This window comes from Oryctolagus cuniculus, chromosome 9, assembly GCF_964237555.1.
Source record: "Oryctolagus cuniculus chromosome 9, mOryCun1.1, whole genome shotgun sequence".
Taxonomy (NCBI): Eukaryota; Metazoa; Chordata; class Mammalia; order Lagomorpha; family Leporidae; genus Oryctolagus; species Oryctolagus cuniculus.
The window spans coordinates 95,697,895-95,719,367 of record NC_091440.1 but is presented as its reverse complement, the minus strand read 5'-3'; the positions used below and the strand labels follow the sequence as shown (position 1 = coordinate 95,719,367).

Sequence of the window (21,473 nt, the reverse complement as noted above, 5' to 3'; positions counted from 1 at the left end):
CCGCCACCTGCAATGCTGGCATCCCATATGGGCACCAGTTTGTGTCCTGGCTGCTCCACTTCTGATCCATTACTCCCTGGTAATGTGCCTGAAAAGGCATTGGACAATGGTCCAAGTTATGGGGCCTCTACACCCATACAGGGGACTTGGAAGAAGCTCCTGATTCCTGGCTTTGGCTTGGCCAAACCCCAGCCATTGCAGCCATGTGGGCAGTGAACCAGCAGATGGAAGATCACTCTCTCTGTATCTCTCTCTCTCTCTCTCTCTCTCTCTCTCTCTCTCTCTCAACTCTATCTTTCAAAGAAATAAATAAATTATTAAGTGACCCCATTAAAGCAGTGCTTTAAGAACTAGATACTGGCAGGAACACAGAACAATAGCATGAAGGGGAAGGGTTCAAGGCCACTGAGACCATACAGGTGGAATGCCCAGCTCTTGGATTCACTGAGAAATCTGCAGCAAGGAAGAAGTAGATGTGAGCACCTGAGCCCAGGCTCAAAAAAGCCTTCACAGCCTGGACAATGAGAAAAGAAGCTGCTGTGCAGAACATGTGATTCAACAACACTACGTAAGAAACCACGCTCTGAAAGGCTGCTTGAGTAACGGCATGCTTTAAAAAAAATCAATACTCAGATGTCTATACAGTAAGAAAATCTTCTTCAAAAAATAATTACCAGGCTGGCATTGTGGTACAGCATGTAGAAACACTGCCTGAGATCCCATACGAGTGCCAGATTTTGTAAAGATTTATTTGTTTGTTTCCAAGGCAGAGTCACAGACATACAGCAAGGGACACAGAGAGCAGGAGATCTTCCGTCTACTGGTTCAGTGAGTGCAGATTTGAGTCCTAGGGATGATCAAGCTTTCTGCTAACGCACCTGCAAAAGCTGTGGAAGATGGTTCAACTGCTTCAGCCACTGCACCCGTGTGGGAGACCCAGATGGAGTTCCTGGTTCCTGGCTTCAGCCTGGCCTAGCTCTGGCGATTGCAGCCATTTGAAAAGTGAACCAGCAATGGAAGATCTCTGTGTGTGTGTGTGTGTGTGTCCCCTTCTCTCTGTAACTCTGCCTTTCAAATATATAAGTAATCACTTCTCGGCCTTTTGGCTAAGATCAAGTGTAGTATCAAATAGATAAGTAAGTCTTTAAGAAAAAAGTCATCACCAAGGTGAGTGTTTGGCACAGCACTTAAGTTGCCACTTGAGATGCCTGCACCCCCTGCTGGAGTGCTGGTTTGAGTCCCATTATTCTCTGATCCAGCCTCCTACCCACATCCACCACAGAAGGCAGCAGCTGGTGGCTCACGTTCTTGAGTCGACATATATGTGGACCTAGATTGAGTTCCAGGCTCCCAGCTTTGGCCTTTCCTAATCCTGGTTGTTGTGGGCATTCAGAGAGTGATCTGCGTCTCTCTTCCAAATAAAAATGAAAGTAAATTAAAAATGTTTTAAAAAGTAACTACCAAATGATATCACAGAAAATGGTGGAGTAGAGCACCCAATCAATTGGTTTCTCTCCTAAAGCAACCATGAAGTTGATAAATACTGACACAGTCAACTTCTTCAGCACCCTAGGATCTGCTAAAAAAAAAAAAAAAAACTTCACTAACAAGAACAGTGTGTAATGAAGAAAAAGGTAGCTGAATTTTGGCAATAAAGTATTATGACCTTTTTCCTTGCTTGTCCACTATTTGCCAGCCTTAACACCAGGGGCAGCCATGAGGACAAATAGCCTGCATTCCTACCATAGCCTGATGCTGTCAGGAAGCCAATATACACCTTATTCTTGAAATACTGCACTTGTGCACTCTGATTTGCCTGGTGCAAGGCTGCTCTTGTTTGTTCCTGCTCCCTTGGGCTGCAGTGGCTAGCCCTGTGGCATCGTGGGAGATTTAATGACATATACTACTTGTGCCTGGGCAATAAGCAAACAGACCCAAAACCATGGGAAGGAAGAGGCTGTGGAGGAAGCTTCTTGGGAGACTAAGATTTTAAGACTGCTACTACATATGCAGTGAAAGCTGGAGTGTGACATGCGTGCCCAGTACAGACAGGTACTCAGAAAAGACCAGAGAAGACCTCAGCTCTGCCCCATGGTGGTTCTGTGGGCTCTGCACTGCAGGAGGTGAAGACTAAGGCAGAGTTGTAGGTGGCCTGGTTTGACATCAAAAGAATGCCCCAGTGCCAGGCTAAGCTGCAAAGATTAGAAGAGAGCTTTCTTTCTTTCTTTTTTGGCTCCAGACATTTAAGAACATCTTTGTCAGATCACTGGCTGACCACTGAAATAAGAAAACACAGATTTCAATAATGATACACATTAAGATAAATACAGTCCTTCTTTTTTTTTTTTTTTTTGATAGAGTGAACAGTGAGAGAGAGAGAGACAGAGAGAAAGGTCTTCCTTTGCCGTTGGTTCACCCTCCAATGGCCGCCGCGGCTGGCACGCTGTGGCCGGCACACCGTGCTAATCCAAAGCCAGGAGCCAGGTGCTTCTCCTGGTCTCCCATGCAGGTGCAGGGCCCAAGCACTTGGGCCATCCTCCACTGCACTCCCGGGCCATAGCAAAGAGCTGGCCTGGAAGAGGGGCAACCAGGACAGAATCCGGTGCCCCAACCGGGACTAGAACCCGGTGTGCCGGCGCCACAGGTGGAAGATTAGCCTATTAAGCCATGGTGCCGACCAATATAGTCCTTCTACAAAAATTAGTCAACAAAAACAAATCCTGGTTGGTGGTGGAGAATTCCATATCCAGAGTTAATATATAATATTCAAAATAACCAGTTTTCAACCCTCAAAATTATAACACATACCAAAAATAAAAAACAGGAAAGTATGTACAACTCACAGGAAAATAATAAATTGACAGAAAGCATTCCTCAGGAAATTCAACCATTGTACTTTAAATCAACTATCCTAACTAGCTTAAAGAGCTAAAGGAAACACAGACAAAGAAGTAGAGAAAATTGAGAAAATAACATAAGAACACATAGAGAAACATCAGCAAAGAGAAAGAAACTGTAAGAAAGAATCACACAAAAATTATGGAGCTGTAAAGTACCACAGCTGAGGTGAAAAATTCACCAAACACAATGGATAGGGCTGTGAGCAGGCAGAAGGTTCAGCAAACATGAAGACAGACATTGAAGTTCTACAGACTGAGAGCAGAACAAAAAAAGAATGAAGAAAAATTAGAGAAGACTTAAAGACCTGGGCAAAATTTTCCAGCACATACTAACATTCAAGGGCACTTCAAAAAGTTTCTAGAAAATAGAATTAAGAGATGAGTTTGGGTGCAAAGAGGACTTGAGGGTCTTCAAAGACTTCTTAACTTTTAAAAGTTAAAAAAGTATGCATTATAAAAAATTATGCAGGGATTTCAAATTTTTGTGTAATTCTACTTTCCCACAACTTTTAAAGTGCCTTATATGCATACAGGAATTCTAGGTAGAAAAGATATACAGAGAAAAACAGAATATTTGAAGGAATAATAACAAAACCTTCCAAATTTGACCAAAGACATGAATCTACATATCCACAAAACTGGACAGGCTCCAGGTAGCACAGACATTTTAAAAATCTACGTTAAGATGCAATATGATCAAATTGGTAAATGCTAAAGCCAGAGACAGAATCTGGCAAGAGAAAAGTGCCTTGTTTTGTCCACAGGATCCAGAAGAAAAATCAACAGCAACTTCTCATCTGAAACACAGAGGCCAGAAGAAGGGATGGGGATGAAATAAAGTAGAGTGAAAAAAAAAAAAAACTGTCAACCAAGAATCCAGTGCTTGGCAAAACTACCAAAAAGAAGGAAAAATAAAGACGTTCTCAGATATGGAAAGGCTGGAGAAGTTCATCACCAGCACTGCCCTGTGAGAAGCTCTAAAGAGAAATGCTACAAGCTGAAATGGAAGGACATTACCCAGTGCTGTAAGGCTGTGTGGTAAAGCTGACTGCTAACATAAAGTCCAGTATTATTTTATTTTTGCCTTAAATTCCTATTTGCTCTTTCCTGTATTTATATAACTTATAAAACAAATGCATATAGGCCGGCGCCAGGGCTCAATAGGCTAATCCTCCACCTGTGGCGCCGGCATACCGGGTTCTAGTCCCGGTCAGGCGCCGGATTCTGTCCCGGTTGCCCCTCTTCCAGGCCAGCTCTCTGCTATGGCCCGGGAGTGCAGTGGAGGATGGCCCAAGTGCTTGGGCCCTGCACCCGCATGGGAGACCAGGAGAAGCACCTGGCTCCTGGCTTCGGATCAGCACGGTGCACTGGCCGCAGCGGCCATTGTGGGGTGAACCAACAGAAAAAGGAAGACCTTTCTCTCTCTTTCTCCCTCTTTCTCCCTCTCACTGTCCACTCTGCCAGTCAATAAACAAATAAATAAATAAATAAAACAAAAGCATATAAAGATGGCATTTGTGACACATTAATAACATAAGAGGCTATCCAGGAGCAACATCAGATCTGTATAGGAACAGACTTTGCAAGCACTGCTGAAGTTAAACTGGTATCAATTCAAAGTAGAAATAAATTTATGTTAGTGTAATCCCCACAGTAACCACTATATAATAATTAAAATTATATGCAAAAAAAGGAAATAAGAGAATAAAAAAGGTACACTTGGGGAAAAAAAAAAACCTCAAACACAAAAGAGAGAAGTCAAACATAAAGGGGCAGGTGTTGTGGCAAAGTGGGCTAAGCAGCTGCTTGGGATGCGTCCAATCCATATGGGAGTTCCTGGTTCGAGTCCTGCCTCTGCTTCCAGTCTAGCTTCCTGCTAACACACTCAGGAGAAAACTGATAATGGGTCAACTCCTTGGGTTCCTGTCACCCACGTAGCAGGTCACATGGAGTTTCGGAATCATGGCTTTGGCCTGGCTGAGCCACGGTGCCGGCCCCAGCACGCTAGTTTTTAAATTAATAACTCGAGGTTAAACTTTGCTATCTGATATATATGAATATAGGGAAAAGCAAACCCAGTTTCTCCTTATGTATTCTTCACAAAAGTCAACACAGAACTCTTTGCCCCTGGTTGGGGGCAGAGGGGCGAGAGAGATGGAGACAGAGATATTTCTCCCCACCAGCAGCTGGGTGTCCCTATATTTAACTCAAGCCTGGTGCCATGTACCTGGAGATAAGTCAGATCATTAGGGTTGAGGACTCATTCTCACAAGGCCTCTCACACCTGCTTTAGATGCCAGTCACAAGCCCCAGCTGTTTTACCTGTGCTTCTGACCCACTTGGTGGTATAAATTAGGCTTCTCACAACTCACTTCTCAGGTTCGATTAATTTGCTGGAGCTCACAAAACTCAGGGTGATGTCTACTGGTTTCTTATGAAGGACACAAATGGACCGGCAGATGGCAGAGATGGGTAGTGCTGTGATAGTTCCCTCCAGGAACCTCCTTGTATTTTGTGTGTGGCAGTTTCTTGAACACTGTCCTTTTGGGTTTTATGGATGCACCATTACGTAGGCATGATTGACTAAATCACTGACCTTCAGCCCCTCTCTCCCCCTCCTGGAGGTTGGGAGGGGGACTGAAAATTCCCAAGTCTTCATTCCCGCCTGGGTCTTTCCCGTGCCCAGCCCCCACCCTGAAGTCCTCCAGGGGCTCACAGCCACCAGTCAACCCAGGAGTACACAAAGACACCATTTTGAAGATTCCAAGGATTCAGTTATAAGCCAGGAAATGGGGAAGAAGACCAAATATGTATTTCACAATATCACATAGGGGTAATTTTAATAGTTATTTGATTTGAGAGATGATTAAAAGTGACCATTTTTGCTGTTTTCGCCCTTTTCAGAACTATGTGTGATAAACTCTGAATCCTTTGACAAATATCAATGGTCAATATGACAAAGCAACATACACTGAACTTTGCCTTCCTGGAGACTAGGTCCCGAGAGTAAAACTGGAAGATGGGTTTGCCACATGAAAGGCTTACACACCAAGCTCTGGAATAAAGCACCCAACCAGCATGATTATCTTGTGCATCCATGGTTTCCAGAATTTAAGATCAGATGACAAATGGTACAAACTGATTCAGATTAAACTTTTAACCTGGCATGAACACCACTGCACAAACACCCATTAGCAGCCTACCCTACAAGTCCCATCTCCTAGGACACATTTCACACATGTTGCTGAGACGAGAATGCCAGGGATTGAAAGTTTGCCCACTGCATCTCTGGGCTTCTGAAAAATAATGCATCATCCCGATTCTGACCAAAGAGTTCCGAGATACCCAAAAATGCTGAGTCATGGAATGATCTTGCCTTCAGGAAGGCTGACATAATTGTGATAAGTGGACATTAACCTAAATGGCAGTGCTCGTCAGGAAAGGGTTCCCCTGCCCTGCAAGGGAAGATGCTGCAGTTGCTGCTCACCACACTGGACGCAGGGCTTCCATTTACCTGGGGCCCTGCTGGCCACACCTGCTTTGCTGTCCCTACCAGTCTTGTTCATCCAAGTTCTGGAAGAATTTACAGACACACTGCTGCTGTGGTCCCAAAGGCCTTGGTTATGTCTTGGGCCAAAGGAAACTATTTTCTTAATTCTAAAACATTTGGACCCAAATGTGGATCTTCCTGTCTAAACACAAGAGATATTTTTGTTTCGTTTTACATCATTCTCCAGGTGGGTGTTTAGCCCAAGAATGAAGATGCTGCCTGAGATACCCACATCCAATACCAGAGCCCCTGGCCTCGAGTCCAGGCTCTGCTCCCAATTCCAGCTTTCTACTAATGCAGACCCTGGGAGGCACAAGTAATGGCTCAAGCACTTGGGTCCCTGCCACCCAGACGGAATTCCAGGCTCCTCACTCCACCCTAGCCTAGCCCTGAGAATCATGGGCACTTTGGGCATGGGCCAGCAGATGGGAGATCTTTGCATGTCCACTTCTCTCTTTCAAATAAACAAAAAATAAATGAAAAAAGTCTTTTGATTTCCAGATAAAGCTCTTTATCATCCAAGAATATTGGTTATGTCACATGCAACTTCAAGAATAAAGGTGTAAAGTCATTGAAATGCAGGAGAAAATGAAAACCAAATGTCAGGAAGCCAGGACTGGGTGGCAGCCAACGGGATGTGGACAGACCTTTCACACTGCTTGGAAGGTATCGCTGCCTCTCTCTAGGGGTCCTTCTACATCTTCTCAATCAACTGGCTCTGCCTACCCAGTTTTAGCTACCCATGGTCCATCACAGTCAAACCCAGCCCAACTTCCTTGGCTTTCCAACTCCAGCCAGCATAGCCATCTGGCAACTGCTCCCTGACTTGAACAGTTTCCAGGACTTTCTTACTGGGACAGCGTCGGTGAGCCAGTCTATGTCTGTACTTCCTGACAACCCTGACGCTGACGTCCACGGTCCCACTTAATGAATGGGGAAGGCAAAGTCACATAACCCACCGGCCACTCCAGAAGAGAGGTAGGGTGGGGAGGGAGGAGAAGATCAAGAATAAAACTTCAGATCTCACCACCACTTGATTTAACCTTGTATTCTCTCCTACAACCTCATCAGCTTAAGGCCTTTTATTCAATACACCAGATGATAATTTCTATTATAATTATTCATCTTCTAGCCTCTATAGTTTCTAATGAAATTTCAGAGATTGTCTCTTCATTCTGCCACAGGAAAGGCTTTTTTTTTTTCTTTTTACATTTCAGAGTTAAAACAAAGAGGATCCTAGTTCTGGAAAAAAAAAATAAGCAGTTGGCTTGTGATTCCTGAAACAGAGAATTTGAGATGGAATTTCAGAGATGATGAGATAAAAGTCAATAGCCCAAATGACCTCCAGTGGAGATGGATTATGAGGCCATTTATATTACATCAGATAACATAAGGTTAGATTAAGACATTCCTGCTTGGTTACTCAGTCTAAATGGTAAAACTGACTTGAAGGAAACTATTCCAATCTGTAAACTTATAAATGAGACCTGCCTAGTAATAAAATAAAAAAAAACTTGACCCAAACTTTAAGAACCTAGAATAACTTGTAAGAAGAAAACTGAATTAATAGTGATACGAAAGTCACCCCTGCACTGAACTGGTTTTTAGGAGCATTCAGTCGGATTATATTAAGCCTACACATTCAGAAGCTGTAGCAGCTTTGGGATTATTCAAAGCTGTATTTGGGGACAGGTGTCTGACACCACTGGCAATGCTTGCATCCCATATCAAATGTCCCGGTGTGAATCCCAACTGTGCTCCTGATTCTACCTTCCAGTTAATGTGCACCCTGGGAGACAACAGATGATGGCTCAAGTAGTTGAATTACTGCCACCCACAAGGGAGACCAGGGTTGAGTTCCTGGCTGCCAACTTCAGCCTGGCCCATCCCTAGCTGTTGTGGATATTTGGGGAGTCAACCAGTGGACAGGAGTCCTTTCTCATATCAGTTTCTCTTTCAAATAAGATAAATAATTTTAAAAAACTGATTTGAGTCTTGACATTTATTATATGAGTGATTCTGACACTTGATCAAGACACTCACCCTCTCTGAGTCTTACTGTTCTTGACCTGCAGAATGGAACAACCATGTCCTATTCCAGACAACTATACACATTCATGGAGAGAATCACCTAGCAATGCCCAGCACAAATACAGGATGCATAGCTCGATGCCCATCTCCTCACTCCCTTCCAGCTACTGAAGTTCTAGAGCAGAGGTGGGGAACATTCAGCCCACGGGCCATTTAAAGCCTGCAAGTCATTTGGTCTGGCCCTGCCAAGGCAATTGCTGGTGGAGCTTGAAATTCAATAAATCTATAGCACGGTAATTTTTAGGCTGATCATTCTGCATGGGCTACAAATAATGTCATAAATATCCACATGGCCCTTGGCGGAAACAAAGTTCCCCAGCCCTGTTCTACAAGATCCTTTTCCTTTGTGTTGGGCTGTTGGTATCCACCTGTCCACTCCCAGAGTGCTGCAAAACGAGCCAATTTCTGCCTGTAAGAATGCTCCTTGGTGTTGTGAAGGGAGCGGCATACAGATGATAGCTTGCACAAAGACCCTTGCAACACACACTCAAGGTTCTCAAACACTCCAAGTGCACCTTCTCAGATCCGCCAGCTAACAGGGTCAAGGACCATTTGCAGCATAAACAAAAATATCCCACAAGTATCCTGCAGAGTGAGGTATATTTGCTGCCAAGGGCTCGCTTCACCTTTCCGGGTTAGATTAGTTGCTAATTCACTTTATGCCTGGTGAATTCATGCTTCCCCGAATAAGTGTTTCAGTCTGCACTGGCTCACAGTTTCTGAATCACACAGAACGTTCCAAGAACACACTTAAGTTTATTCCAAAGAATGCAAAAATTAATAAGACCTTCCCCCTGTCTGATAAAATTAAGAAATAAAAAATGTATCCAAAGTGAAGCTAGAACATCAAAGTTAATAATTAGGGAACTAGAATCCCATACAGAACCAGTCAACATCATGTACAGCATTGACATTAGCAGTCTGTGAATTTTTTCTTCCTAAAATTATAAGGAAACTGACTTTGGACCCTATAAAACTTCACCAGGTTATAGAACCCAGAATAACTTCATCTCTGGTACTATGCTCCTTTGTGTCTTATTTAATTTTGGGCCATTAATCATAGCAAATAGTGAGAGCAAACAAGTATAACAGTGCTAACAGCATGCTATGCACTCCTCTAAAAAGGTGCATGCAGAGGCCAGCTTTGTGGAATACAGCATTAAACCGCCTGCCTGCAACTCCAGCATCCAGTCATCCATCTGGCTGTCCCAGCTCCCTGCTAATGCACCTGGGAAAGCAATAAGGATGGCTCTAGTCTTTGTGCCCCTGTACCCATGTGGGAGACCCGGATGAAGCTACTGGCTCTTGGCTTCAGACAGGTCCAGCCCTGGCTGTTATGGTCCTTAGGGGAGTGAACCATTGGATGGAAGAACTCTCTATCTTTCTCTCTCTCTCTCTGTAACTCTAAGTAAATAAATATAAATAAATAAATCTTCAAAAACAAAAAAGGAAATGTATACGTATTGACTCACTTTAACCCCCATATTAATCCCACAGGGTGTCATAATTGACACAATTTTATAGATGGGAAATCAAGGCATAGACAGTTTAAGTCATTTGCCCCTCATCAGAGAACCAGGAAGCAGTACAATCAGGATGCAAATCCAGACAGTCTGACTGCTGAACTCTTGAGTTAATCACTACCTCATGCTGTTTCTAGTGTCCGGGGAAACAAAGATATTCAATGCATAAAATCTTCATTGTTCTCAACACACATTTCCAATGAAAGATTACATGTGTATAAATTACTGCTAGTAGCATCTCATCCTTCCCTGTGACATTTAAATCTGGTGCCTTATTTTCAAAATATCTTTATAAAAGCAGCAAATGTATTCACTATTCCCCAAGAATGTGCTGATCAAATTTCAGAGCCCACTGGGGTGTTAGAAATAGGTATTATGGGTAGGTCATACTATTCATGATTCAGATATTAGATCTCACATCTTAAGTTTTATTTTACTCCAATGATACAAGGAAAGAGGATCTCTCCAGAAGTATGCAAATTGGTTTAATCTTTCCTTCTTAAGTTTCTAATTTTTTTTTTTTGGACAGGCAGAGTTAGACAGTGAGAGAGAGACAGAGAGAAAGGTCTTCCTTTTTCTGTTGGTTCACCCCCCAAATGGCCGCTACAGCCGGCACACTGCGCCCATCCGAAGCCAGGAGCCAGGTGTTTCCTCCTGGTCTCCCGTGCGGGTGCAGGGCCCAAGCACTTGGGCCATCCTCCACTGCCTTCCCGGGGCCACAGCAGAGAGCTGGACTGGAAGAGGAGCAACCTGGACAGAATTCAGCACCCTAACCTGGACTAGAACCCGGGGTGCCGGCACTGCAGGTGGAGGATTAGCCAAGTGAGCTGCAGCGGCAGCCTCTAATCATTTTTTTTTAACTTCATTTAATTGAGTAATCACAAGTTAATGAGTAAGAGAAAGACAAATGCTAGGTTCTTCTCACAGGTCTATTTGAATGTTAGTCAAAACAAAAATTGTGTAGCTATCCTAACCAGGATTAAAAGACCAGTCAACATATCAATAAGCAAAATAACTGAGTGTCATTAAGAATCGATAAAGGTACAAATAAGTAATTTTGATGTTTAAAACTACACATTTTTTAAGCTAAGGAACCTTTTGTGGATACGAAGGGTGGAAAATTGGTTTCCATACTCAGTATCTAGTAGATACCCCACAGTATGTTCCTAAGTCAGTGATTGTGTCATTTTTTGAACTTCAAGGAAATCACATTGCAACAAAGGAATCTAAACACTCTATCCACATGAAAGTCTCTGTCTCTCACAGACTCACGCAGACATGCACAAATGAGCTAGCACCACAGATTTACTGTTTAAGTATGTTCAAATAATGCAAACACATTTCATATGATAGATATCAGAACTAAAAATTATTTTTACAATGTATAGCACCTAGTAAGCACTCATCAAATCATTTCTGTAATTATCATGACATCATCATCCTCAACCTGAGAGATGCATGACAAACAAAGCAATACAAGGGAACTTTAAAAAGTCTGTGGGAAAAAAATGGAATTAAAAGAAGTTTTTGTGCAAAAACTTTTAAATCCATGCACAGTTTCCATCATATGTATTTCTCAAACTTACTGAAGACCCCTTCATATTTACAGATTTCAAAATTTTCTGTGCTGAAATAAATTCATCTTTTATTTACACTTTCTGCAAACTTTCTAAAGTACCCTTGTTTATCTAATACTGGGTAAAAAAACTTATTTCAGTTAAAAAGCATATATAATATTAGTACTAATTTTCTGAAAATATGCTTAAGAGATTTTTCTAAACATATAACAACGATATCCTCCCCCTAACATTCTTATTTGTGTAAATTCTTTTATACATGCACAGGTGCCTGCTCACACAACACACTGGCATTTCTAGCATTCAGTAGCCTGCTTTAGCAAATATGTGAGGTTTCACTAAGGAGGAGTGTTAGGTGCCAGAAACCAAAAGATTACTCGCCAAGCCTGCTCCCCAGGAGGTCTTGTTCTAATAAGACAATATGCCCAACCAGCCACTTGGGTTACTGCCTCCCATTTGATCATACTCTTTTATTTTTTTCTACAACGCTTTCTACAATCTGATAATTTGTCATTTTTAGTTCATCTGGAGCCCCCTTTTTTGTTTGTTTGAAGTTTCCAGTGTGGGATCTAAATTTTTAGCTCCAAATTACCATCTCTCTAGGCCAACATCATTCATATCTTCTGTCTTATTTGGAAGGAGCGTTGTGCTTTGTTATTTAAGTGGCAGAAGACAAAGAGGGACAGACAGACAGACAGAGGGAGAAACAGAGAGAGCTCCCATCTGCTGGTTCACTCCCTGAATGCCTGGGAGTGGAGAACTCAGTCACGGTCTTCCGTGTGGCAGGCAGGGACCCAGTCACTTGAGCCATCACCTGCTGCTTTCGAAGCTGAAATCCGGAGAAGAGCTGGCATTGAATCCAGGCATTCCAATATGGGATGTGGCCAATGGCAGTGTTACTTGATATTAAAGCAGCTCCCACTAGTTAGCTATTTCTCAACCTCCCTCTCGTTTCTACTGCATCAGCGCCAGCACCACACTGCATTAAAGAAGAGTGTTTTCAACTGGGTTCTACTAATTGATGGGTTAAACCTCTTCTCAAGTCTTGTGTCACGGAACACACCAGTAGACTTTTTGCCCAGTAATCTTCCACATGAATTTTAGAATCACAGGAACGCTTCGACGACGAGGACGTGTTTTATGTTAAGGAAGAAAATTCTGGCATGAAAACACGTCCAAACATAAAACTGCTGAGTGAAATATCTTCTCCTATTGCACTTTAATTAAAAAAAGATATAGAGAGAAGTACTTTGTGGGAGACTTTTACAAATTCTAAGATTTAAAAGAGTTTAAATTATTCAAACTAAAGAGCCTGATAGTAAAAGCCTTTGAGTTCCGTTCTTTACCACACACTGTAAGAAACAACTGGCTTCAACTTGTTCTACTTCATTAAAAATAAAAGGGAAAAAAATGGCTAATAGCAAATTCAAGAGGGTAGCTTGGCTCTCAGTAATTTAATTCTAAATGTAATAACATGCTTATTAGAAATGGAAGGTCACTCTCCCAAAAATTTCCCCAAAGGCACAGCTGCCAAATTGACTTCTGATCTAGTCTTTACAACATTATTAATTCAATGACATAATAAAGTTGGCAAGGGAAAGCTTCAAGTTTGCCTTACAAGAGGAGACACTGCCTGAGAGAAGCTCTTATATGTTTCCTAGAAAAGTGACCTCAAAAAATAAGTCAGCTTACTCTTGCTTCCCACCCCCACCCCCCCACTATCCTGATAAAGGACTCCCAATGTTTTGGTCTTGCTGTAGGGAAAAGCTTGGAAAGCTGGCTCTCCCACCTTCACAGCCTTCTGTCTTTTGTCTACCTTGCTGCACCAGCAGATCGTTCTATCGGCAGCTCATCTTAGGGCCAGCCCCTGGGTCTCAGTGGAAGACTAACCCTGAGAGAAAGGCACAGCATCCCTGCAGCTTCTCCCTGGCGCAGACCAGCCACTGCTGAAAGGCACCTGGCGTGGAAGTTGGCCTCAGAATCATGACTTGGCAGCAAACTCCAATTAAATGAAACCTGATCCCAGAATGCCTGTTGATCTTAACTTGTCTCAAGTTCCAGAGTCGGACTGCAGGTTGAAACCTGCAGTGATTGCAATCAGCAGAATCGATAGCTTTGTGAAAGCACACTTTCTAAGCAGGTTTCAAAGGATCACCTCTTTCCATCTGCAGTGTGAAGGCCACTACGTCGAAAAATCTGCCTCGAGTGACTTCCCCTACACAGAAGGGGCAGCACATACACAACCTTCCTAAGGGGACAATTTGCTAAATGGCGTTTGTTCTGAAAAGCAGCATTCTGTTATTACCATCAAGCTTTCTTTTTTTTTTATTATTTTAAAGATTTTATTTATTTGAAAGTCAGAGCTACAGAGAGGCAGAGGCACAAAGAGATGTCTTCCATCCAATGGTTCACTCCCTAGATGGCCTCGACAGTCGGAGCTGTGCCAATCCAAAGCCAGGAGGCAGGACCCTCTTCCAGGTCTCCCATGCAGGTACAGGGGCCCAACGATTTGGGCCATCTTCTACTGCTTTCCCAGGCCATAGCAGAGAGCTGGATCAGAAGTGGAGTAGCCGGGACTCAAGCTGGCACCTTTATGGGATGCTGGCACTGCAGGCAGCGGCTTTACCAGCTACACCACAGCGCCGGCCCCCAAGCTTTCTTTATGAACTTTGCTCCTATAATAGATCCTGCTACCTTTAATTCTTCATAAACACAAAAAATGAATAGTGATGTAATAATATCCCAAAATTGTACACAGGTTAAGGTATCAATAGCCCTCAGCCACAGGTCACCACTGGGAGGAGACTGAAGTAAAACCAAGTTGGATTTCTTGTCTCTGCAAATAGGGAGCCAGCAAGTTATAGCAACCATGGAATGGGTCTTCAAGAAAAAGAATAGGGGGCCCTTGTTAGAGATCTGGGCCAGGAAGGTAGATTTTGGAAGTAGCATGGTTTTGCTATGGATTTTGGTGGTACCTGAAATCAGAGACAAATCTATGCTCGTACATTCTCATAACGATCTAGAAGACGGAAGACCAATCTGAGGCCAAGCCTCTGCCTGCAGCGCCAGTTTCCCATACAGGCACCAGTTCATGTCCCGGCTGCTTCTATTCTGATACAGCTAAGTGGTCATGGCCTGGGAAGGCAGTGGAAGATGACCCAAGTGCTTGGGCCCTTCCACCCATGAGGGAGACCCAGAAGAAGCTCCTGGCTCCTGGCTTTGGATCAGCTCAGCTCCAGCCATTGCAGGTATTTGGGGAGTGAAGCAGTGGATGGAAGATCTGTCTCTCCCTCTATCTGTCTGTAACTCTACCTCTCAAATAAATAAGCAATTTTTTAAAAAAAAGCAGGCATTACAGGATTTTACTCTATGTTCTAGTAACAATACCTGTCATACTCAACATTTAAGTGCTATGTGCACAATAAATATTTTCTTCCCACTGCAGAGAACGCAACCTGGTGGCCTCAGCCTGGACCAACTGAAAGATTGACTTACTTGGGCTACAAAGCAGACTTTAATATCGGAATTGGTTTCCACTATGCCCAAACTGGCAAATAGTACACAAATCTAGATTTCCACCTCTTCTGAAAAACAATCAGACTGGGCCTGACTCCTCTAGGCGACACGTGGCTGGCACTGCAGAGTGCCTAATCCCCCCAAAGGGGACCGTCTCTGTGGTTGGCTGCATCGGCCTGCAAGGCAGGGCAGCATGTCTCACCCCTCCCGGCACGAGCCTGTGACTCCTGATTCAGAGAACAAGACACAGGGGCACAAAGCCAGTTTCCAGGACAGGACGAGAGAGATTCTCTGGTGCACTGGGTGTGCTCACTAACTACACTGCTCCCAGGACGCCACCCTTCTCAGCCCCCCACACCACTAGACAGGCACCGGGGGACACAGACTTCTCCTCCTCTTATTTCATACTTGGGTTTCCTGACATGAACACCAGAGATCGGTCCCCAGCTCATTTGATACGGCTTTTGAAGAAGAAAGCAAGCCCAGCTCCCACGTCTAGGCTTTTCTCCAATTTCTTTGGACAAACGATATCCTGAATGAAGAAAACACACTTGAATAACAGATTATAAATCTCAGTGATTTGAATCCTTTGGGATTTTTAATAAAAAAAAGATAATCAAGCTTTAAGGAAACGTACAATACACTAAGATTCCCCTAATTTCAGTTAGCATTCTGACCATAAAGTAAAATTGCACTGTAGGAACTACTTTATAATGATGCACACCAGCCCTGGAGTCTCTATGCGCTGCTTCTCACTGTTCTTGGTGTATTCACACCTGTGAGTCTAACATTCGTAAAGCTCCACCTTTATCTCTACCATGTAAATCAGGAAACTGAGGCACAGAGAGAGTAAATATTGCACTCTAGACTCCACAGGATGGGGTCAGTTGCAGCCCAGGGATCGTGACTCTGCTGTGAGTTTCTTGCAAGAGCTACTGTGTTTAGCAAGAAGATCCTGGATTTATTTCTGAGCTCTCTGTTGGATTCCATTGATTTGTGTGTGTGTTTTTATGCCAGTACCATAACATTTCAATTCCTATAGCTTTCTAGTAAATTTTGAGATAAGTAGTGTGGTGCCTCCAGCTTTTGTTCTTTTTGCCTAAGATTGCTTTGGCTATTCACGGTCTGTTGAGGTTCCATAAGAATTTTTTTTTTTAGATTTTCCATTTATTTATTTGACAGGTAGAGCTACTGACAGTGAGAAGAAGAGACAGAGAGAAAGGTCTTCCATCCACTGGTTCACTCCCCAAATGGCTGCAATGGCTGGAACTTGGCCAATGCGAAGCCAGGAGCCACGAGCTTCTTCCAGGTCTCCCACGCAGGTTCAGGGGCCCAAGGACTTGGCCAACTTTTACTGCTTTCCAAGGCCACAGCAGAGAGCTGGGTCAGAAGAGGAGCAGCCAGGACTAGAACTGATGCCCATATGGGATGCTGGCACTGCAGGCAGAGGATTAATCTACTGAGCCACAGCACCAGGCCGCCATAAGAATTTGAAGATTTTTTTTTTCTATCTGTGAAAAATGTCATTTGAATTTTGACACAAATTGCCCTGGATCTACAAATCAATTTAGAATTCTATTGATTTATTTTTTGTATCATGCAACATTACTGAACACTTCCATCAGTTTTAACAATCTTTGTTGATAGAATCTTTAGGGTAATCTATATTAAACCATTTCATTTGCCAATAGAGCCATCACATCTGCCATTTAGTTCACTGAGAGATTAACTCCAGCCTTCTTTAACTTCTATACACAAATATTTTTAAAACAAAATATAAATTATATGAGGAACCATACCACATTCAGTGCAATAATGGTTTAAAATGTTACATTTAAACTACAGAAGATGGTCAAATAATTAAGATCTAGTAGTACGCTATTTCCTTTTAGAGGTTTAGTTTGAGGCCATGAGCTTGGGAAGCAACATGCTGATGCTTAAATTCAGTTCTTAGGAATCTGATGGTCCTGTTCCAGGTTCGAGGCATTTGACAGCTGCTCATCCAACAACTCCCCTGTTGTGTCTTAATCTCTCTACTGTGCAGGTGTAACTGCAGCTGGGGGAACACTTCATCTCAGCAAGTGCAGAAGTCACTGTCTCCCACCATCTCCACTTCAGCTCCCTCATGGCACTCAACTGCAACAATAACAACATTCGGAGTGACATTAGGAGCTCCAGTGAGGAAGCAAGGAAATGAGACATTTACCGTGGGTGAGTGCTCATTTAATTAATGTAGACTCTCAAGTTCTTGTAGCTCTTCCAACTCTCAGACACCACTTAGAAAACACTCTGGTTCACTGAGAGATTAACCCCAGCTTTTTTCCACCTGTGCACATCACCCTTCGGTAAGCCAGGTATTTAATGTAACTAGACTGGTGCCAATTTTGGAGGTTTCTTTTAAATGCGGGGGTGGGGGGGTGCCAAGAAGTACCCCCAGAGAGAACACATATCTGAACAAAAATTCTCAGGATCACAGTGTCATCAAAACACATATTGGCCGGCGCCATGGCTCACTAGGCTAATCCTCCGCCTGCAGCACTGGCGCACTGGGTTCTAGTCCCGGTCGGGGCGCCGGATTCTGTCCCGGTTGCCCCTCTTCCAGGCCAGCTCTCTGCTGTGGCCCGGGAGTGCAGTGGAGGATGGCCCAGGTCCTTGGGCCCTGCACTCCATGGGAGACCAGGAGGAAGCACCTGGCTCCTGGCTTCAGATCAGCGCAGCACACCAGCCGTGGCGGCCATTGGGGGGTGAACCAACGGAAGGAAGACCTTTCTCTCTGTCTCTCTCTCTCTCTCTCACTGTCTAACTCTGCCTGTCAAAAAATAAAAATAAAAATAAAAAAATAAAAACAAACAAAAAAAACACATATTACACAAGTATTTCACTGAACTCTCTATACAGTGTGACATGCAGACAGATTTGTGGAGTGTGTCTCCCTAAAGACAAAGAAGGCAGAAGGCCAAAACTAGGAGAGGTGACCCTCTATGTCTGCAGACAAAATGCAGAGACTAGAACAGAAATGAACTGTCCCAGTAGAAAGACCGCCTCTCCAAGAGAAAACCTCACAGCAGCCACCAGACAGAACAGCCACACTGTCTGTTCTGTAAGGCCAAAGGATGGCTTAGTGATTCAGGGCAGTGGCTTCACAGAGCTACTTCAGAATGCCGCTACAGAGCTTCGCATCAATTCACTGGAAAGTGTGAATGAGCAAAACAGACTTGCTCCCTATGCACACCCGAAACCATTTTGCTGGATTTTGAAGCAGACCACTCCCTCATCCATCACATTCAATGTGTGTAAGGAAAAAGAAAAGGTCACCACACCTTCCCACACCTACAGCTCTTCCACAGGTACCCCATCCACCAGGTTCTCTCACACACCTCAGCCACACCAATCCCACCTCTTCACTCTGAAATCGAGATCTTACTCTCTGCCCTAAGTCTGCTTTAGATGATACTCATCCTCCTCTGCATGGAAGATTGTAGCACCTTTCCATTGGCTTCTCTGTCTCTACCAGTCTCTGTACTGCCAAAACAGTGCTGCTAAACAAAAAATACAGGTATGCATGTCACCAACTCACCCACTATCTGTCATGTGTCCTGCTCTCCTGGTTGTGGAGACAGCAGAACAACCAAAACCAAAACTTAGAAAACAGCTCACCAAAATCATCCAGGCCCTCTGCAGCTTCTAGCCCGGCAGGGAAGAGTAACCACACTGCAGCAGCGTTGTCACAGAAGAGGCAGATTGCCATGGAGTATACAGGAGCTCGCAACTAGTCAGGGGGTCAAAGGTAAAGTCTACAAAGTGGGGTGGTCATGGAGGGAGTAACGGACAGCATCCCAGAGAAACAGTGTCACAGACAGAATCACAGGGACCCCATCCAGGAACTAGACCTTTCAACAGTGCCAAAAGGCAGAGTGCGCTTTCACAGGTCTACTGGAAGGAAACCAGTAACTTCTCCATGTAGAATGCTGGACAGGGAGGAAATCAAGGACACACAGCCTTTTCAAAGACCAAAAACCAGAAAATGACCTTAACAATGAAAATCTATATCCAGAAGAACTACGGTGGAGGGGGCCTTCAAAAAGTTATGAAGGAAAAAAATGGAATTAAAAAGTAAATTTGGGGCCATCGTTGTGGCACGGTGGGTTAAGCCGCAGCTTGCAGTGCCAGCATCCCATGTGGACGCCAGTCCAATTGCTGCTGGCTGCTCCACTCCACTTCTAGTCCAGCTCCTTCTGCTAGTGTGCCTGAGAGAGCAGTGGAGGGTGGCCCAGATACCTGGGGCTCTGCCACCCACATGGGAGACCCAGATGGACTTTCAGGCTCCTGATTTCAGCATGGCCCAGCTCTAGCCATTGAGGCCATTTGGAGAGTAAACCAGCAGATGGGAAGACCTCTTTCTCTCTGTCTTTCAAAAAACATCGTGAAATCTTTAAAAAACACATTTTATTTTAAGGCACAAAGGTTTTGAAATGAATGTACACCTGCTTCATCATATACATTTCCCTTGCACTTCTGAAGAACTACTGTATGTTACCTTTACAATAAAGGGATAGAAATTACACGGAAATGGTGAAAATGTGTAACAGATCTTGCTTTAAATGACAGGTTTAAAAGGACAAACAACCTATGTTTTCTGAAGAGAAAGATGAGATACTTTAAAAAGAAAAAAATGAGAGTAGAGAAGAGCAAGGACTAGCATCAACAGATGGTAGCACATGCAGGGAAACTATAATCATGAAGTGGATGAAGTGGTGCAAGAAGCAACTGCCCACAGAACCAAAGAGCCATGCGACTGCTCCTGGGGTGCCCTGGTGTCTAACACAGGGTAAAGGAGCAATCTCAAACTACCAAGGAGAGAAAAGATAGCTCAGGAGATGGTGCTGGAACAATCAGGTGGCTACTCTGAAAAATAAATACCTCTAAGCCAGTGGTTCCTCACCCTGGTCTCCACTCAAGAACTCCCTGTAATGTTTCTGAAAAGCAGACATGTTGAGGTTGCACCCCTCGCCACCTCACCCTTAAATGTAGGTTCAACAAGTGTGTCAGGGGCCTGGACGGTGGCGTCTCTGAGAGGTGTTTCAGGAAACCTGGTCATGAAGCTGGAATTTGGAAACCACTGTTGTGGGAGTCTTATTTCATGCCATAAGTCAGAATACAATTCCAGATTTGAGACAAATGAGAGTCTGATTAGACTGAGAGACACAAGTAAAATTAAAGTTAGAAGTTGTAACATTTTTAACTTCTAGACAGAAGATGACCTTCTAAGTTTAAAAGTAAAAGAAAAAAATTGTAAGCAAATTAACTAACATCAAAATTAAAGGAAACCAGAATTAATTATTTACAATCAAGATGCCAGTTAAATGATGAATACCTTTAATGTATGAAAACACAACTTAAAAAGAAATTGATAAGCAAATACTAAGATGACAAACAGATGTGTGCAATTTGCATAGTTAAAATGTCTATCACAAAATCAAAAGTTTGTACTTTGAAAAAGCTAATAAATTCTTCCACTGGTATTTCTCTAGTAAATAAGATATGAAATAAACAACAAATGGAATAAAAATGAGAGGTGCTGTAGTCATAAAGATAAGAGGATCAGAGTCTTGGACAACATTAGGCCAATAAATCTGAAAATTCTATAAAATGAATAAATCTTCAAGTAAAAATTATCAAATAGACTGACTTCCAAAGAAAAAGACAAGCCAGGGCTGGCGCTGTGGAGCAGCGGGTTAAGCTGCCGCCAACAGTGCTGGCATCCCATATGGGCATCAGTTCGAGTTCCAGCTGCTCCACTTCTGACCCAGCTCTCTCTGCTATGGCCTGGGAAAGCAGCAGAGGATGGCCCAAGTCCTTGGGCCCCTGCACCCACGTGGGAGAGCCAAGGGAAGCTCATGGTTCCTTGGCTTCAGCCTGGCCCAGTCCTGACCGTTGTTGCCATTTAGGGGGTGAACCACTGGATGGAAGATCGCTCTCTCTCTCTCCCCCTGTAATTCTTACCCTCAACTAAAATAAATAAATCTAAAAAAAAAAGCTGAAAAATCTTATACTGAAGAAAGAAAATGACTCAATAAATCCTCTCCCGCATACACACACACACACACACACACACACACACAATTCAGGGTGAGTTCTATTAAGCACTGAAGGGAGAAATGATTCCAGCTTGATACAAAGGTGTTCTTATTAGTTACATTTAAAAACCCAAAAGGATCTGCATGTCAGATACAATTTTAACAAGGTTCTTAAGACTACAAAATAATGTGCTAAAATAAATTCCATTTAGAAATGCCAGCTGTGTGTAGGAAGAAAT

General features: G+C 43.4%; 1 protein-coding gene and 1 pseudogene across 12 annotated transcripts in view; one reads left to right on the top strand and one right to left on the bottom strand.

The window, feature by feature from the left end:
- ATP8A2 (ATPase phospholipid transporting 8A2) overlaps positions 1–21,473 on the bottom strand; it is a 729,626-nt gene that overhangs the window by 386,218 nt on the left and 321,935 nt on the right. The window lies entirely within an intron of this gene.
- On the top strand, positions 1,087–1,219 carry LOC127492244 (U2 spliceosomal RNA; annotated as a pseudogene).